Source organism: Schistocerca cancellata, chromosome 3 (assembly GCF_023864275.1).
Source record: "Schistocerca cancellata isolate TAMUIC-IGC-003103 chromosome 3, iqSchCanc2.1, whole genome shotgun sequence".
Taxonomy (NCBI): Eukaryota; Metazoa; Arthropoda; class Insecta; order Orthoptera; family Acrididae; genus Schistocerca; species Schistocerca cancellata.
In genome coordinates, this window is record NC_064628.1 from 853,440,652 (window position 1) to 853,458,534 (window position 17,883).

The 17,883-nt window shown below is 39.4% G+C and overlaps 1 protein-coding gene across 2 annotated transcripts in view; it reads left to right on the forward strand.

The window, feature by feature from the left end:
* LOC126177122 (inactive pancreatic lipase-related protein 1) overlaps positions 1–17,883 on the forward strand; it is a 118,825-nt gene that overhangs the window by 17,564 nt on the left and 83,378 nt on the right. The window lies entirely within an intron of this gene.

Consider the following 17,883-nt stretch of genomic DNA (forward strand, 5'->3'; position numbering starts at 1 on the left):
TGAAAGCAAGAGGAAACTACAGCCATAATTTTTCCTGAGGTCATGCTGCTCTACTATATAGATATATGATGATGGCAACCTCTTGGATAAAACATTCCAGAAGTAAAATAGTCCCCCATTTGGTTCTCTTCATGGGGCTTCCTCAGGAGGATGTTGTCGCCATGAGAGGGGTGGAGGGGGGGGGGGGGTAGGGGGAGGAGGTAACAACTGGTGTTCTACAGACTGTAGCATGGAATGTTAGATCCCTTAATTGGGCAGGTAGGTTAGAAAATGTAAAAATTTAAATGGATATGTTGAATGTATGATGGGAATTAGTGAAGTTTGGTGGCAGGAGGAACAGGACTTTGTTGGGTGAATACAGGGTCATAAATACAAAATCAAATAGGGGTAATGCAAGAGTAGGTTTAATAATGAATAAGAAAACAGGAATGTGAGTAAACTACTATGAACAGCATAGTGAACACATTATCATAGCCAAGATACACACAAAGCCCACACCCACCACAGTAATACAAGTTTATATGCCTTCTAGCTCCACAGATGGAAAAATTGAAGAAATGTGTGATGAGATAAAAGAAATTATTCAGACTTAATTGTGGACTGGAATTTGATAGGAAAATAAAGAGAAGGAAAAATTGTTCAATATGGTCGGGGTTGAAGGAATAAAAGAGGAAGCTGTCTCGCACGGAGCATTATTTAACTTTTGCTAACACCTGGTTTAAGAATCATGGAAGAAGATTGTATGCATGGAAGAGACCTGGAAATACTGGCAGGTTTCACATTGATTATATAATGACAGGTTTTAAATTGTAAGACCTTTCCATGAGCAGATGTGCTCAATTTTTTGGTTATGAACTGTAGATTAAAGCTGAAAAAATTGTAAAAAGACAGGAAATTAAGGAGACGGAACCTGGGTAAGTTGAGAGAACAAGACGTTGTTGAGAGATTCAAAAGAAGCATTAGGTAATGATTGACAAGAACAGGGGAAAGAACTACAATAGGAGATGACTGGGTAGCTTGGAGGGATGAAATAGTGAAGGCCACTAAGGATCAAATAAGTAAAAAGACAAGGCCTAGTAGAAATCCATGGATGATACAGGAGATATTGAATTTAATAGATAAAAGGAGAAAATATAAAAACATTGTCAAATGAAGCATGTGAAAGGGAATACGAATGTCCAAAAAAATGAGACTGACAGGAAGTGCAAAATGGCTAAGCAGATATGACTAGAGGACAAATGTAAGCATTTAGAAGAATAGGACACTAGGGTAAAGATAGATACTGCCTACAGGAAAATTAAGGGGCCTTAGGAGAACAGAGAAGCAGCTGCTTGAATATAAAGGGCGCAGATGGAAAATCAGCCCTAAGTAAAGACCTGAAAGGTGTAAGGAGTGTATGGAGGGTCTATACAAGAGAGATGGACTTAAAGGCAATGTTATAGAAATAGAAGAGGACGTAAATGAAGATGAGATGGGAGATATGACACTACGAGAAAAATCTGACTGAGCACTTAAAGACATAAGTAAAAACAAGGCCCCAGCAATAGAAGACATTCTGTAAGAACGACTGATAGACTTGGGAGAGCTAGCCATCACAAAACTCTTCCATCTGATGTGAAAGATATGAAATAGGCAAAATACCCTCAGATTTCCAGATGAATATAATAATTCCAATGCCAAAGGAAGCATGTGTGGACATGTGTGAATATTACCAAACTGTCAGTTTAATAAGCCATGGTTGCAAAATACTAACACACATTCTTTACAGAATGGAGAAAACTGTCAGGAGCCAACTGTGGGGAAGATCTGCTTGGATTCCAGAGAAATGGAGGAACATATGAGGCAATAATGACCATACAACTTATCTTAGAAAATGGATTAAGGACAGGCAAACCACACATCCAACAATCTTAGAGAAAGCTTTTAGCATTGTTGACTGGAATACTCCCATCGAAATTCTGAAGGCAGCAGGGGTAAAGTACAGGGAGCAAAAGGCAAATTACAGCTTTTACAGAAACCAGATGGCAGTTAAAAGAGTTATGTTATTCAGTCTGTACATTGAGAAGGCAGTAAAGGAAACTAAAGAAAAATTTGGAGTGGGAATTAAAGTTCAGAGAGAAAAAATGAAAACTTTGAAGTTCGTCAATGACACTGTAATTCTGTCAGAGACAGCAAAGGTCCTGGAAGAGCAGTTGAATGGAATGCACATGTGTTGAAAGATGGATTTACGATGAACATCAACAAAGGTAAAACAATGATAATGGAATTTAGTCAAATTAAGTCAGGTGACGCTGAGGGAAATGGATTAGGAAATGGCAGGATATAGAATGTAGCCAGGCAATGGCAAGAAAAGCGTTTCTGGAGAAGAGAAGTTTGTTGATGTCAGATATAGATTTAAGTGTTAGGAAGTCTTTTTGGAAAGTATTTGTCTGTGGGGTAGCTATATAAACAGTTTAGACAAGAACAAAACAAAAGCTTTTGAAATACGATACTATAGAAGAAGAATGCTGAAGACTAGATGGGTAGATTGTAGTGTGGGCCACAATTCTCAAAAATGATTGACTTTATTACAATATAACTCTTCTGAACAAGTTTCATTTCTTGGTACTTATTTTAAAAAATGATACATACAGAATCATTGCACTTCCAGACTTCATCTTAAGCAAGGGTAGACAAGCATCATCTGATTTAGGCAAACTATTAAAATAATGTGATTATTTAGTTTCTCCCGGCGTATTTGTTGCTCGAATAGTCCACGGGTATACTGCCGGTTCATAGTGTCCAACATGCACAATATTTCGGCGATCGGACATGTCGCCATCGTCAGGTGTGCTGACGAACTGAGCTCCTGAGGGCGGGCGGCCGATTTAAATCCCCTCCTCCCACGGGCCGCTCTCTTCGCCGTCTGCGCCCGCGTGCCGGCGGTCGCGAAGACGTGGGCGTCGGAATCTGTCGTAGCATCAATGTGCTTGCTACGTCCACCCTGGTTGCCAGTTCATACTTCTTGCTGAGAGTCTTCTTAATTACATTGAATGCCGGGTCCCAAGACATGCTGAGATTGTAGCCGCAATCTCGGCTGATAAGATCTTCCCTGGTGTGAATTTCAATAGCCTCCCTTATAACGCTGTCCCAATATTTAGAGGTCTGAACCAGGATCTTGGTACACTCATAATCCATCTCGTGTTTCTCGGACAAACAGTGCTCTGCTACCACTGACTTATTTGGATATATCAGTCGAGTGTGCCTTTGATGTTCTCGGCAGCAATCTTCGATGGTGCGTACTGTTTGTCCGAAATAAGTCTTCCCACACTCAGAGGAAATTTGGTATATGCCGGCATTCCTCAAACCAAGGTCATCTTTCACACTTCCCAGTAATGCCCGTGTTTTATTGGGCATCTGTGCATCTGTGAAAGTTTGTCTTTTACTTGGCAAGAACACAGTGTAAACTGTTGTGACAATGCAGACAGCTTACAAAGGACATGCTGTTAGTAAAACCCAAGCATACAAATTGTTTTCTCCATTTAAAAATGGATAAATGGCCATTGAACATCAGCCCCATTCCTTCGCTCTTCAACAGTTTGAAGTGAGGACATTGGCAAAATCTGTGATCTGATGAGTGAATATCAATGCAGGACAATTGACCAACTTGGACTTATTTGGATTGTTCTGGAGCTCAATTCAGCGCATTTTGATTGTTGATCTGAGGATGTGAAGAATGGCAGCAAAGTTCATGCTGAGACTTCTCACTGGAGATCAAAGGGATCAGCACATTCAAGCCTGTCATGCAACGAAGGATACATTTAAAGAAGATCCAATTTTTTTTCAACAAAATCATCACAGGTGACAAGTCATGGTGCTGTGGGTGCAATTCAGGAAGTAAACAACAGTCAGCTCAGTGGAAGTCAACTCGCACACCTCATCCGAAAAAAGCTTGGCAGGTGAAATCGAATATGAAGATGGTGATGATTTTTTTTCTTGACATCAAAGGGTCATATACTCAGAATTTGTCCTTCAAAAACAGACAGTAAACCAACAATTCTATTTGGAGGTTATGAAAAGACTGCACAGAAGTTTGGTGTGAAACTTTCCACCTTTATGGCATTCCAGGGAGTGCACATGCCTCTCTGTTTACCATTTTTTGGCCTTAACAAAGGTGGCTACCTTGACACTGCCTTGTTTGCCAGACTTCTTCCTGTTCCCGAGGATGAAAAGAGACTTGAAAGGGAAGTGTTTTGTGTATGTCAGAGACATAAAATGCAGTGTCAAGAACGTGCTAGCAAGTATTAAGAAGGATGAATTTAAAAGGTGCTTCCAACACTGGACTGAACATTTGGACAAGTTCATTAATGCTAATGGAAATTAAGGGTGTGTTTGAAAAACAATAAAGTGAATGCTTTCTACAAAGAAATTCCAATTGTTTTTGGGTTCCCCCTTTGTCTATTAGTAGATTATGAAATGATGAAAAACTGTATGCGTCAGTTGTTAGTACTGAAGAGGACTAGAATTTTTATACCCTCAAAGCACCACAATATGCACAAAAATAATGTTACGACCAAAAATTTACAAAAGTATGCACAATAACATAAAAGGTATGACCTAACAATATTAAAATTAGGTAACATTTATGCTGTAAAATAAATTAATGAGCTAATTTATTGATAATGAACTATTTATTTAAGAATAAAATGCACTTGAGAAGTAAGCTAAACTATGGAATTTGATGTTATTGTACAACTTTTATTAACGTTATCTGAACATAGTTAACATGTGGTTTTTGCTTTTTCTTTTTTCATCTTCATTTTTACTTCAGTTTATGAGCTCTGAGATGCAATATGCAAGAAATATGTTGTGCAAAATTTCGAATAAAAAAAAAACTTTTTATCTCAACCAGCAAAGCTCTGTACTTTGAAAAGCTTCTTTCTGCCTCAGCTGTCACAAGAAGAGCAAGTTTAAAATTGACACTATCATTTGAATCTAAATCTAAATGATTAAGAGAGAACTTCTCACCAAACAAAATCACTGAAGTGGAACACCGTGTGTGATATCCTAGGTTTTTTCCCTTACACCTTGTCCATTCTATTTGACACTTTGTTTCCAATTTTGCCACAAACAGCTCCTAATTTATTCACAATTCTTTTCACATGTTCTCTATGTTTCACTTGTGGCCCTTCTGATTGCTCCAAGGCCGTTATGGCAGCAGAAATAAATCTAAAATTTGATTTATGTACTAGGTTGCCTGAAATTTAGGCATTAGCCAATAATTCTTGAGCTAGTCTAATTGAAGTGGCTTCACCACTATCAAATGGAAAATGACACTTTTCACAACACTGAAGTTCCAGCAGTAACAGTAGCTGGCATCAATCTAGGACCACAATCCTGACAAAGTGGTAACCGGTGGTAAGGAAATGTCCGGAGCTAACAACTTAAATGCTGCAATACGTGAATGGGTTTCAAAAATACTTCTTTGACTGACCCGGTAAATTGTCAATATCACTAAATTTATTACAGATCTCTTCTGCAGATCTGTGTGAGATGTGAGTGAGCTAAACAAGTCACATACACAGTTTTTCTGTGTAAAACTTTCAGTGAATTAGCATCTTGCACCATATAAGGTGCAGTATCCATTACAAAGAGTAGTACACTACCAAGCTTAACACTTTCACGCCATATGGCACCCATAGCTTATAATGCAACAGCCTCCCCCAAGATCATTAGGAACTGTCTAATACCACCTTTTTTGTATGCATCCATGTATTTATCATACGGTTCAGTGCTTTCTAGGGCTTTTTATGTGTATTTTTGTAGGTATTGTTCGGTTCAGTTTGCCAGAAAAACCTATTCTTCTTTGTAATTACGTACAGAATATTCTGGAATGACATACATTCTCATCCCCCCCCCCATGAACCATGGACCTTGCTGTTGGTGGGGAGGCTTGCGTGCCTCAGCGATACAGATAGCCGTACCGTAGGTACAACCACAACGGAGGGGTATCTGTTGAGAGGCCAGACAAACGTGTGGTTCCTGAAGAGGGGCAGCAGCCTTTTCACTAGTTGCAGGGGCAACAGTCTGGATGATTGACTGATCTGGCCTTGTAACATAACCAAAACGGCTTTGCTGTGCTGGTACTGCGAACGGCTGAAAGCAAGGGGAAACTACGGCCATAATTTTTCCCGAGGGCATGCAGCTTTACTGTATGATTAAATGATGATGGCGTCTTCTTGGGTAAAATATTCCGGAGGTAAAATAGTCCCCCATTCGGATCTCCGGGCGGGGACTACTCAAGAGGATGTTGTTATCAGGAGAAAGAAAACTGGCGTTCTACGGATCGGAGCGTGGAATGTCAGATCCCTTAATCGGGCAGGTATGTTAGAAAATTTAAAAAGGGAAATGGATAGGTTAAAGTTAGATATAGTGGGAATTAGTGAAGTTCGGTGGCAGGAGGAACAAGACTTCTGGTCAGGTGACTACAGGGTTATAAACACAAAGTCAAATAGGGGTAATGCAGGAGTAGGTTTAATAATGAATAGGAAAATAGGAATGCGGGTAAGCTACTACAAACAGCATAGTGAATGCATTATTGTGGCCAAGAAAGATACGAAGCCCACACCTACTACAGTAGTACAAGTTTATATGCCAACTAGCTCTGCAGATGACGAAGAAATTGAAGAAATGTATGATGAAATAAAAGAAATTATTCAGATAGTGAATGGAGACGAAAATTTAATAGTCATGGGTGACTGGAATTCCAGTGTAGGAAAAGGGAGAGAAGGAAACATAGTAGGTGAATATGGATTGGGGCTAAGAAATGAAAGAGGAAGCCGCCTGGTAGAATTTTGCACAGAGCACAACTTAATCATAGCTAACACTTGGTTTAAGAATCATGATAGAAGGTTGTATACATGGAAGAACCCTGGAGATACTAAAAGGTATCAGATAGATTATATAATGGTAAGACAGAGATTTAGGAACCAGGTTTTAAATTGTAAGACATTTCCAGGGGCAGATGTGGACTCTGACCACAATCTGTTGGTTATGACCTGTAGATTAAAACTGAAGAAACTGCAAAAAAGGGGGAATTTAAGGAGATGGGACCTGGATAAACTGAAAGAACCAGAGGTTGTAGAGAGTTTCAGGGAGAGCATAAAGGAACAATTGACAGGAATGGGGAAAGAAATACAGTAGAAGAAGAATGGGTAGCTTTGAGGGATGAAGTAGTGAAGGCAGCAGAGGATCAAGTAGGTAAAAAGACGAGGGCTAGTAGAAATCCTTGGGTAAGAGAAGAAATATTGAATTTAATTGATGAAAGGAGAAAATATAAAAATGCAGTAAATGAAGCAGGCAAAAAGGAATACAAACGTCTCAAAAATGAGATCGACAGGAAGTGCAAAATGGTTAAGCAGGGATGGCTAGAGGACAAATGTAAGGATGTAGAGGCTTATCTCACTAGGGGTAAGATAGATACTGCCTACAGGAAAATTAAAGAGACCTTTGGAGATAAGAGAACCACTTGTATGAACATCAAGAGCTCAGATGGAAACCCAGTTCTAAGCAAAGAAGGGAAAGTAGAAAGGTGGAAGCAGTATTTAGAGGGTCTATACAAGGGTGATGTACTTGAGGACAATATTATGGAAATGGAAGAGGATGTAGATGAAGATGAAATGGGAGATACGATACTGCGTGAAGAGTTTGACAGAGCACTGAAAGACCTGAGTCGAAACAAGGCCCCCGGAGTAGACAACATTCCAGTAGAACTACTGACGGCCTTGGGAGAGCCAGTCCTGACAAAACTCTACCATCTGGTGAGCAAGATGTATGAAACAGGCGAAATACCCTCAGACTTCAAGAAGAATATAATCATTCCAATCCCAAAGAAAGCAGGTGTTGACAGATGTGAAAATTACCGAACAATCAGTTTAATAAGCCACAGCTGCAAAATACTAACACGAATTCTTTACAGACGAATGGAAAAACTGATAGAAGCCGACCTCGGGGAAGATCAGTTTGGATTCCGTAGAAATACTGGAACACGTGAGGCAATACTGACCTTACGACTTATCTTAGAAGAAAGATTAAGGAAAGGCAAACCTACGTTTCTAGCATTTGTAGACTTAGAGAAAGCTTTTGACTATGTTGACTGGAATACTCTCTTTCAAATTCTAAAGGTGGCAGGGGTAAAATACAGGGAGCGAAAGGCTATTTACAATTTGTACAGAAACCAGATGGCAGTTATAAGAGTCAAGGGGCATGAGAGGGAAGCAGCGGTTGGGAAGGGAGTGAGACAGGGTTGCAACCTCTCCCCAATGTTATTCAATCTGTATATTGAGCAAGCAGTAAAGGAAACAAAAGAAAAATTTGGAGTAGGTATTAAAATCCATGGAGAAGAAATAAAAACTTTGAGGTTCACCGATGACATTGTAATTCTGTCAGAGACAGCAAAGGACTTGGAAGAGCAGTTGAACGGAATGGATGGTGTCTTGAAGGGAGGATATAAGATGAACGTCAACAAAAGCAAAACGAGGATAATGGAATGTAGTCGAATTAAGTCGGGTGATGCTGAGGGTATTAGATTAGGAAATGAGACACTTAAAGTAGTAAAGGAGTTTTGCTATTTGGGGAGCAAAATAACTGATGATGGTCGAAGTAGAGAGGACATAAAATGTAGACTGGCAATGGCAAGGAAAGCGTTTCTGAAGAAGAGAAATTTGTTAACATCGAGTATAGATTTAAGTGTCAGGAAGTCATTTCTGAAAGTATTTGTATGGAGTGTAGCCATGTATGGAAGTGAAACATGGACGGTAAATAGTTTGGACAAGAAGAGAATAGAAGCTTTTGAAATGTGGTGCTACAGAAGAATGCTGAAGATTAGATGGGTAGATCACATAACTAATGAGGAAGTATTGAATAGGATTGGGGAGAAGAGAAGTTTGTGGCACAACTTGACCAGAAGAAGGGATCGGTTGGTAGGACATGTTCTGAGGCATCAAGGGATCACCAATTTAGTATTGGAAGGCAGTGTGGAGGGTAAAAATCGTAGGGGAAGACCAAGAGATGAATACACTAAGCAGATTCAGAAGGATGTAGGTTGCAGTAGGTACTGGGAGATGAAGAAGCTTGCACAGGATAGAGTAGCATGGAGAGCTGCATCAAACCAGTCTCAGGACTGAAGACAACAACAACAACAACATACATTCTCATGATTTTAATAGATTGTTGTCATGAACAAAATATGTATATATGCCAAATTAAATATCAGATCGTGAGATTGAAGTAATAAATGTTTGGCAACAAGTATAAATAGGCTGTGCAAATGTTAGCATAAATAACTAATCCCTCTAATTACCATAACTGTAATTTGTAATTTCACTAACACAAAAACCTCATTATGATTCAAATTAAAATAACAATCATTATCTAGTGATGTAATTTCATTTTTATTCCTTTTTATGTAATTCAATGTAATTAATGGTGCTTGTAAATTATGCAGATATTTACCTCTTGTTAGTTACATCACCCAAATTTATGAAATTCCAGTATTTGAGAAAACATATGTGTATTTAATTTATGTAATCTGGCAAAGCAAGATGCGTATTCTTTGAACAAATGTTAGCAATAAAATGCATACAGTAATTAACTATGAAATTAAAGTAAAATTAAATAATTGTTGAAATTAGATTGTGAATTAATTTTCACACATAAAACCAAGATGATGACAAAAATTATTATGTCATTTGACATCATATTTTATAACCTGTACAAATGTAACAGCAGTTATTTTAGATGAAATTATTTTTAATTGTAAATTACATTTTGTAATAAATTAACTATGGTAGCAATTGTTAAAATGGTATTTGAAGTGATGCAGCAACGCTGCAGCAGTCAGTTGAGTTGTGTTTTCTTGGAGGTGTCAGTGCAGTTCAGTTCGTCAGTTGTTTGCACTTACGTCAGTTCTGTCGATCATAATAATTTGTCAAGCTTGAAATTTTCATTATGTTCTCATTATTCAAAACATCCACAACATTGATGAACCACAGGCCAATGTAAGTTAAGTAGTAACATTTAAAAAGTTACAAGCTCTGTCAAACAATTTACTTTTTGTAAACGGTCACATCTGCAAATAAATTCTTTTCCTTGACTATCTTCTCACAATGACATTTGCAATATATCTTCCCATAGTAACTTTGGTTTCATCAATTGACACTTGTATTCTTTTTATTTGCAATCCATTGTCAGATTTGTTACATTGCTTTTTCATGGCTTCAAGTGATGTAGACCTGTCTTAATGTGAAAGAATGAGGAAGAGACTTGCCTTTGTATTTTTCTAAGAATTCACAAAACTTGAATGGTTCATTTTACTTAACGGAAAGTCAGCACAAAGGATAGCTGTTCAAAGTTCTTCAATGAATGGTGAATAAGATTGATGGAATTCCTCTAGGAAACATTCACTGTAGTGTTTCTCCATTTTTAGTCCAGTGTACTTCACACTTTTCTGAATGTTAAATAATGCCTCCACAGTTACTCTTATACTGCACAGTATTTTACTATCAGTTGAAAATACTTCCTCACCATATTGAGACACAATCTGTTGTAACTTTGACTTACTTTAGGGATTTTTTTTCCATAACTATACTGCACACCTCTGTCTTCAACAAGATTGAAGAACACAATGAGACACTTGCCTGCAGGCCAGATTACAGAATGGCTCGAACAACTACTTGCTCTTGGAGTAACAATAGACTACACAAATTCACTGTTGCATAAGGGTGAAGTCCATATTGTGAATTCAAATTCTCCAGGAAACAAAATGAGGTGCTTGACGGAATCACATTGGTTAAGTATCTCAGTGAAACAGTATGAACTGGAACAAGTATATAAGGAAGTAGTAGGGAAGATGAAATGGTTGACTTCAGTGTGATGGGATAATTTTAGGGAAGTGTAGCTCATCCACAAAGGAGATCCATATAGAACACTAGCATGACCCATTCTCAGGCACTCTTAGAGTGTTTGGGATCCCCACCGCCTTGGAATAAAGGAAGATGCCAAAGCAATTTAGAAGCAAGCTGCTATATTTATTACTGATAGGTTAGATCAATACACAAGTATTACAGATATGCTTTGTGAACTAAAATAGGAAACTCTGAAGGAAGATGACACTCTTTTCCTGAAGCAGCATTGAGAAAATTTAGAGGACAAGAATTTGAAGTTGACTGGAGAACAGTTAAACTGCCACCAACATGCATTTTGCATAAGGATTAGGAAAATAAGAGAAATTGGGGCTTGTAGAGAGGTATATACAGTCATTTTCCTCTCTGTCTATTTGTAGTGGACAAGAAAAGGAAAAAAGGAAATGAGTAGCAGTGGTACCTCCACCGTGCACAGTATGATGCCTTGTGGAGTAGGCCCTATGTGTGTTGATGTAACTAAGCAATTCTGATAAATTTAACAAGGAAGAAAGAAATTTGCATGAGAATACTTCTTTAATTTGTGAAAGAGTGAAAATATAAGAAATATGACCATTTACATATGAAAATATGCTCTGTCAGAGAGAAATGGTCATATATGCCTAAATATGACATAACAAATTACAGTAATTTATTTAGCTTTTTCATAGCAAGCACGCACACACACACACACACACACACACACACACACACACACACACACACACACACGGGAGAAAATGAGCATGAAACCAAGAAAGTTCAATAAGCATATGAAAGCTAAAAGAAGTAGAGTTGAAGAAACAATATCAGTGGAAAATAAAAAACAATATCCATCTGGGTGAGCTGTAGACTGTGGAAGAAGATTGGATGTTTCTAAGAAGGAGAATAAGGCACTTAGTGTGTGGTATCAATATAGGACACAAGATACAAGGGAAGAATATAAAATGTGAGAAAGAGGGAGGCATGAAAAAAGTTGTAGAGAAAAAAAAGTGAATGGAAATGTGGAACCCAATGATCGAACATGATAGTAAAGGACAAAAGAAAATAATATATGAAATGATACGAAATTGAAGAGGAATGGTAAAATATGTAAAAATGTTTGTTTGACCATCTCCATAGCCAAGTGGTCAGTGTGTCTGATTCTCATGTCAAGAACCTGGGTTCAATTTACAATATTGCCAGGGATTTTTCTTGGTTGGAGGATGAGAATGTAGTGCACTCAGCCTTGTGATGCCAATTGAGGAGGTACATTAATGCAAACTAGTGGCTCCAAGGTCTGAAAAAATCATCAGCAGATAAGAGAGCAGCATGCTGACACTATGCCCCTCCATTCTACATCTGAATGACATCATGTGGCAGAGGCTGACATGGTGGCCAACCAACATCATGTGGTCTTCAGGATCTAATCATGGAGTTCAGCTTTTAAAAAGAGAATGAGATAGAGGAGGAGAAGGGCCTCAGAGAGTTGTGGCAGGTGTATTTTGATTTGTAGAATATAGATGGAGCAGTGGAGGAAGAGAGTGAGTGTGTGTGTGTGTGTGTGTGTGTGCATGTGTGTGTGTGTGAGAGAGAGAGAGAGAGAGAGAGAGAGAGAGAGAGAGAGAGAGAGAGAGAGAGGGAGAGAGAGAGAGAAAGAGAGAAGGCTGAACTACTAATGAATAAATGGCTTCAGGCCAGGATGGTCCCAAAGGAAAGTGTGAGAGAGTAAAATTTTTAGAGGGTATTAAAGGCATGATTGCAGTAAGCAGGTTCAAGAGGATGTAGATTGCAGTAGTTATGTAGAAATGAAGAAGCTTGTACTGGATAGACTACCATGAAGAGCTGCAGCAAACCATTCTTCAGGCTGAAGACCAAAACCAACAACAACATGAAAACACCACTTCAGTTATAGTTAAGATATGCTTTAATTTTCAGTACTGGTTCATTGAACATCCTCAGTGACAGGTGCTTATGACCTTGTCAAGTGCTTTGGCACACAAGCGAACAGTTTCAGTAAAGTATTAAAGCAGCTCTTAACAGCAGCTGAGGTGATATTTTAAGTATATCTTAAGACAGAAAAGTTATTTGGTGATGATTTCATGGTGTGGGAGAATGAGGAGGAAGCATCGAAGCAGTTAGATGTTTGGGAAGAAGTTTTACAAGTATGTGATCTACAATTTAATCCAAAGAAATGTAAACTGGTAGTCATAACAAGAAAAAAAGGGTATCCTATAGGCTACAGTAAACATGGTACTCAATGGGGAGCAGTTGAAAAGGGTGGAAAGTTTCAAGTAATTAAGTAGTATGATACAGAAAGATGGAAAGAATCAGAGAGACATGAGTGAACATGCAAGGCAAGCTGATAGCCTGATGAAAAGTCAGAAAGGAAGAACAGGGAACAAAGATGTCTGCTATAAAATAAGAAGGTGTTCTACAAAATGTATTATACAGGATTCCACTTTCAAAAAGCTGTACAAAGAGAACCACTGCTCAGATGATGTCAAATTTGAACAGCATATTACTGATGTCGGGGAAACTTCACAGGAAAAAGAAAAAGAAGAAGAACAAGAAGAAGATCAATGAAAATTTGACCAATATATGGCACTGTAAGCACAGAATATGCACACCAACAGACATGCAGCACACAGCTGTTCCTCAGTTTGCATCCAAGACTCCCAACATGATTGTCTCCTTGATGGATCATGCACTACTGGTGAAGCTCTTTGACTGAATGGTTACTGTGGGCCAGTTGCCCTACGTAAGTTCCAGACACTCAAGGGTATGAAAAAAGGCATTGGTCCAATGTCTGCTAAGGGTCTGGAGAAAATGATTCAAAAATTGAAAACGATAGGTTCTTTGGAAGTGCAATGTGACACAGGAAGGAAAGCAGTTGATCTGACGTCTGTTGGTTGTGGCTGCAGCATTGCAGGAGACAGTTCGAGCAGTCGTGTGCAAACATGCAGTGCGTGAGGAATCGTCTAAGTGTTGAACATGCCTGTGAGCATGGTGCATAAAATTCTATGAAACATCCTGCACTACTATCCATAAAAAATCATCTATGTTCAGGAGTTGCTTCCTGCTGACCTGCAGCAAGGCAGACGTTCACTGTGGAATTTCTTGCTCATGTGGAAGTGGCCAATGAATGGCCATGGAACTTTCTGTGGAAGATGGAGCCCATTTCCACCTCCAAGGAATTACCAATACACAGAACTGCAGAAGATGAGCAACAGCTCTGCAGTCAGTACCACTTCGTCCTGCAGAGATGACAACACATTAGTGTGAGGTGACATCATTTATTGTATGGCCATATTATTTTCAGGAGAAGAGTTCTATAGGTTGTGTTATCTGTACCATCACTGGTAAATGCTATGATAGTCTTTTGTGCACCAACAGTCATTCCAACCCTTCAGCAGCATTTTTATGCAACACAACACTCTTCTGCACATTGTGCAGCCACTGAAGTGGCTGCTGCAGAGACAGTTCAGAAATGCTAGAATTATCAGCTGTCATTTCCCTTCAGCCTGGCCACACAGATTACCCTATCTTAGTCTGTGCCTTCTGGCTGTGGGGATATCTAGAATATGTTGTATTCAGTGCCCAATTATGAGGTTAGTTGAATGGAAGGCATGTATTGTGCAATGCATTCTGAATGTGACTCCCAAGACACTCTAATGTGTTGCGGAACATGCTGTTTCTCAGTTTCCGTTAGTGGCACAAAACTGTGGACAGCATATTGAACATGTCTTCCAACAATCTCATGACAGTTAAGAAACAAAGTCATTTTGCTTTTTATGTGGTTCTTGGCCTCAGGACAATTATCAACAGTTTTTTCTCATTCACTGTGGTACAATCTTGTTGTGGTGGATGGGCTTACCTACCTAACAGACTGCCAAACTTCTGCAGTCATATTGAACAATATGGATGGTGTAATGTGTAACTCAGTCCATAGCTGTCATATTGTGATTCCTCTATCAATTGTAGCTGACCCCCACTACATTAAGCATCAATAATATGCTATTCAAATTTGATGTCATTCTGAGCAGTGGTTTCCTCCTACAGCATTTAGAAACTGGAACTTTAGTTATGGACACCCAGTGTACCATACATGTGTACCATACACTGTGTACAGTGCAGAAACATGGGTCATCAAGGAAAGAAAAAGAGTTACAAGCTAGCAAGTGAAACATAGTTTTTGAGAAGTCAAATAGGAGTAACAAAAAATGGAAAAGGCAGGAAATGAAAGTGTTAGTGAGGTAACTCAAAGAACCCCTGCAAGATTGTGTTGAGAAGAAATATGAAAGTGGTACTACTATGTGAAGGAATACATGAGACAAGGTTGCTTAAGAAGATGCACAGCATGATGATGGAGGATAAGAAGCAAGGTGAAGGCCAAGGGACAAGTAACTAAAAGGAATGGAAGAAAGCATTCAGAATAGAGTAAACGGGGTGAGAGTAAGGACAGAGAGATGGTGGGAAGATCAGAGAAGATGGAGAAGCTAGTGTTCCAAGCAGACCCCCTGTAGTGGTGAGAAACTGTAGATGACGACAATGATGATGATGATGATGATGATGATGATGATGATGATGATGCTCATGCTCCTTTCCCTGTTCTATTTGATAATTAAAAAATTGTGATCCTACTGCAGTCTGCAATGACTAACTTTCATACATCTCAGTACTGCTGGAGGATACATTAAAAGTACAAAAAGTCTATTACCAGCTCCAGGAAAAATCTTTTCCTTTCCTCATCCTCAGATCAAGTGAGTCACTATCATCCTAAGGTGTGAGTGACCTGCCCACTTTTCCAAAAACTGAATTTTATCCTTGTATTCTCCTGACAAAGGAAGTAAAACTTCCAAAAGCTAGGAGTAATTTTTTTCCTATTTTTAAATGTGTGTATCGGCAGTCTAAAGGTAAGTTTTGTGACTCACAACATAAAAAAAAAAAAAAAAACAGGACACTACACCTCCAGAACAAGTACATTTAATGACCCCCATATGGCAAACATTCACAACAAATACAACTGCGTAGCAGCATGAAAAAACAGATGCAGTACATTTCTAGCTAGCATAGTAAATAGCGTGATGAGTGAGAGCAGACTGAGGGTGATTGTCAGGTGGTAATCGCATATGTAGACTGTGTCCACAGGTGTTGCTGGGATGTGGCTGTGCAGTCATCATGTGCGATTTCTCTGCAGCAGTGTGTACCACTGGTGGCCTCACTTTGCAATAATGGATTCTGTGTCACTCACAAATTACTTGTCAGTCGTGATGACAGCTGACGTTGGAGCTTTTGGCTGAAATCACGCATTGGAGAAGTATGTGCCGAAAAAGTGGGTTACGGATGGAAAAGACCCACCGTGGTTTAACAGCGCAATTTGGAGAAAGCTCAGAAAGCAAAGACAGTTATACTCACGGTACAAGAAAGATCAGGAGAATGAGGACAGGCAAAAGTTAGTAGAGATTCGTGCTGCTGTAAAAAGAGCGATGTGTGAAGCATACAACCACTACCACCATCATACCTTAGCAAAAGATCTTGCTGAAAACCCAAGGAAATTCTGGTCTTACATAAAATTGGTAAGTGGGTCGAAGGCTTCTATCCAGTCACTCACTGATCAGTCTGGCCTGGCAACGGAAGACAGCAAAACGAAAGCTGAAATTTTAAATTCAGCATTTGAGAAATCTTTCACGCAGGAGGATGGTACAAACATACCACCGTTTGAGTGTCGTACGGATTCCCGTATGGAGGACATAGTGATAGACATCCCTGGGGTTGTGAAGCAGCTGAATGGGTTGAAAATAAATAAATTGCCAGGTCCTGATGAGATTCCAATTCAGTTTTACAGAGAGAACTCGACTGCATTGGCTCCTTACTTAGCTTGCATTTATCGCGAATCTCTTGCCCAACATAAAGTCTCGTACAACTGGAAAAAAGTGCAGGTGACGCCTGTATATAAGAAGGGTAGAAGGACGGATCCTCAAAATTACAGACCAATATCTTTAACATTGGTTTGTTGCAGGATTCTTGAACATATTCTCAGTTCAAATATAATGAAATTCCTTGAGACAGAGAAGTTGCTGTCCATGCATCAGCACGGCTTTAGAAAGCATTGCTCCTGTGAAACGCAACTCGCCTTTTTTTCACATGATATCTTGTGAACCATGGATGAAGGGTATCAGACGGATGCCATATTCCTTGACTTCCGGAAAGCGTTTGACTCGGTGCCCCACTGAATACTCCTAACTAAGGTAGGAGCATATGGGATTGGTTCCCAAATATGTGAGTGGCTCGAAGACTTCTTAAGTAATAGAACCCAGTACGTTGTCCTCGATGGTTCATTGTTAGAATTTTGGGAATATGTGATTCATCTGTAAAGGAGACTGCTTATAAAACACTAATATGACCTATTCTTAAGTACTGCTCGAGCATTTGGGATCCCTATCAGGTCGGATTGAGGGAGGACATAGAAGGAATTCAGAGGCGGGCTGCTAGATTTGTTACTGGTAGGTTTGATCATCACACGAGTGTTGCGGAAATGCTTCAAGAACTCAGGTGGGAGTCTCTGTAGGAAAGGAGGTGTTCTTTTCGTGGATTGCTACTGAGGAAATTTAGAGAACCAGCATTTGAAGCTGACTGCAGTACAATTTTACTGCCGCCAAATTACATTTCGCGGAAAGACCCCAAAGATAAGATAAGAGAGATTAGGGCTCGTACAGAGGCATATAGGCAGTCATTTTTCCCTCGTTCTGTTTGGGAGTGGAACAGGGAGAGAAGATGCTAGTTGTGGTACAAGGTACCCTCCACCACACACCGTATGGTGGATTGCGGAGTATGTATGCAGATGTAGATGTAGATCTAGGTGGCAGTCCAGTGGAGTCCCACATCCCTTCTTCCATGGGGAAGTGGCGAGCAGTGTCTCAGTGAGTTGACACCCGCCTAGGCAATGCTCTCAAGCAGGTCAATG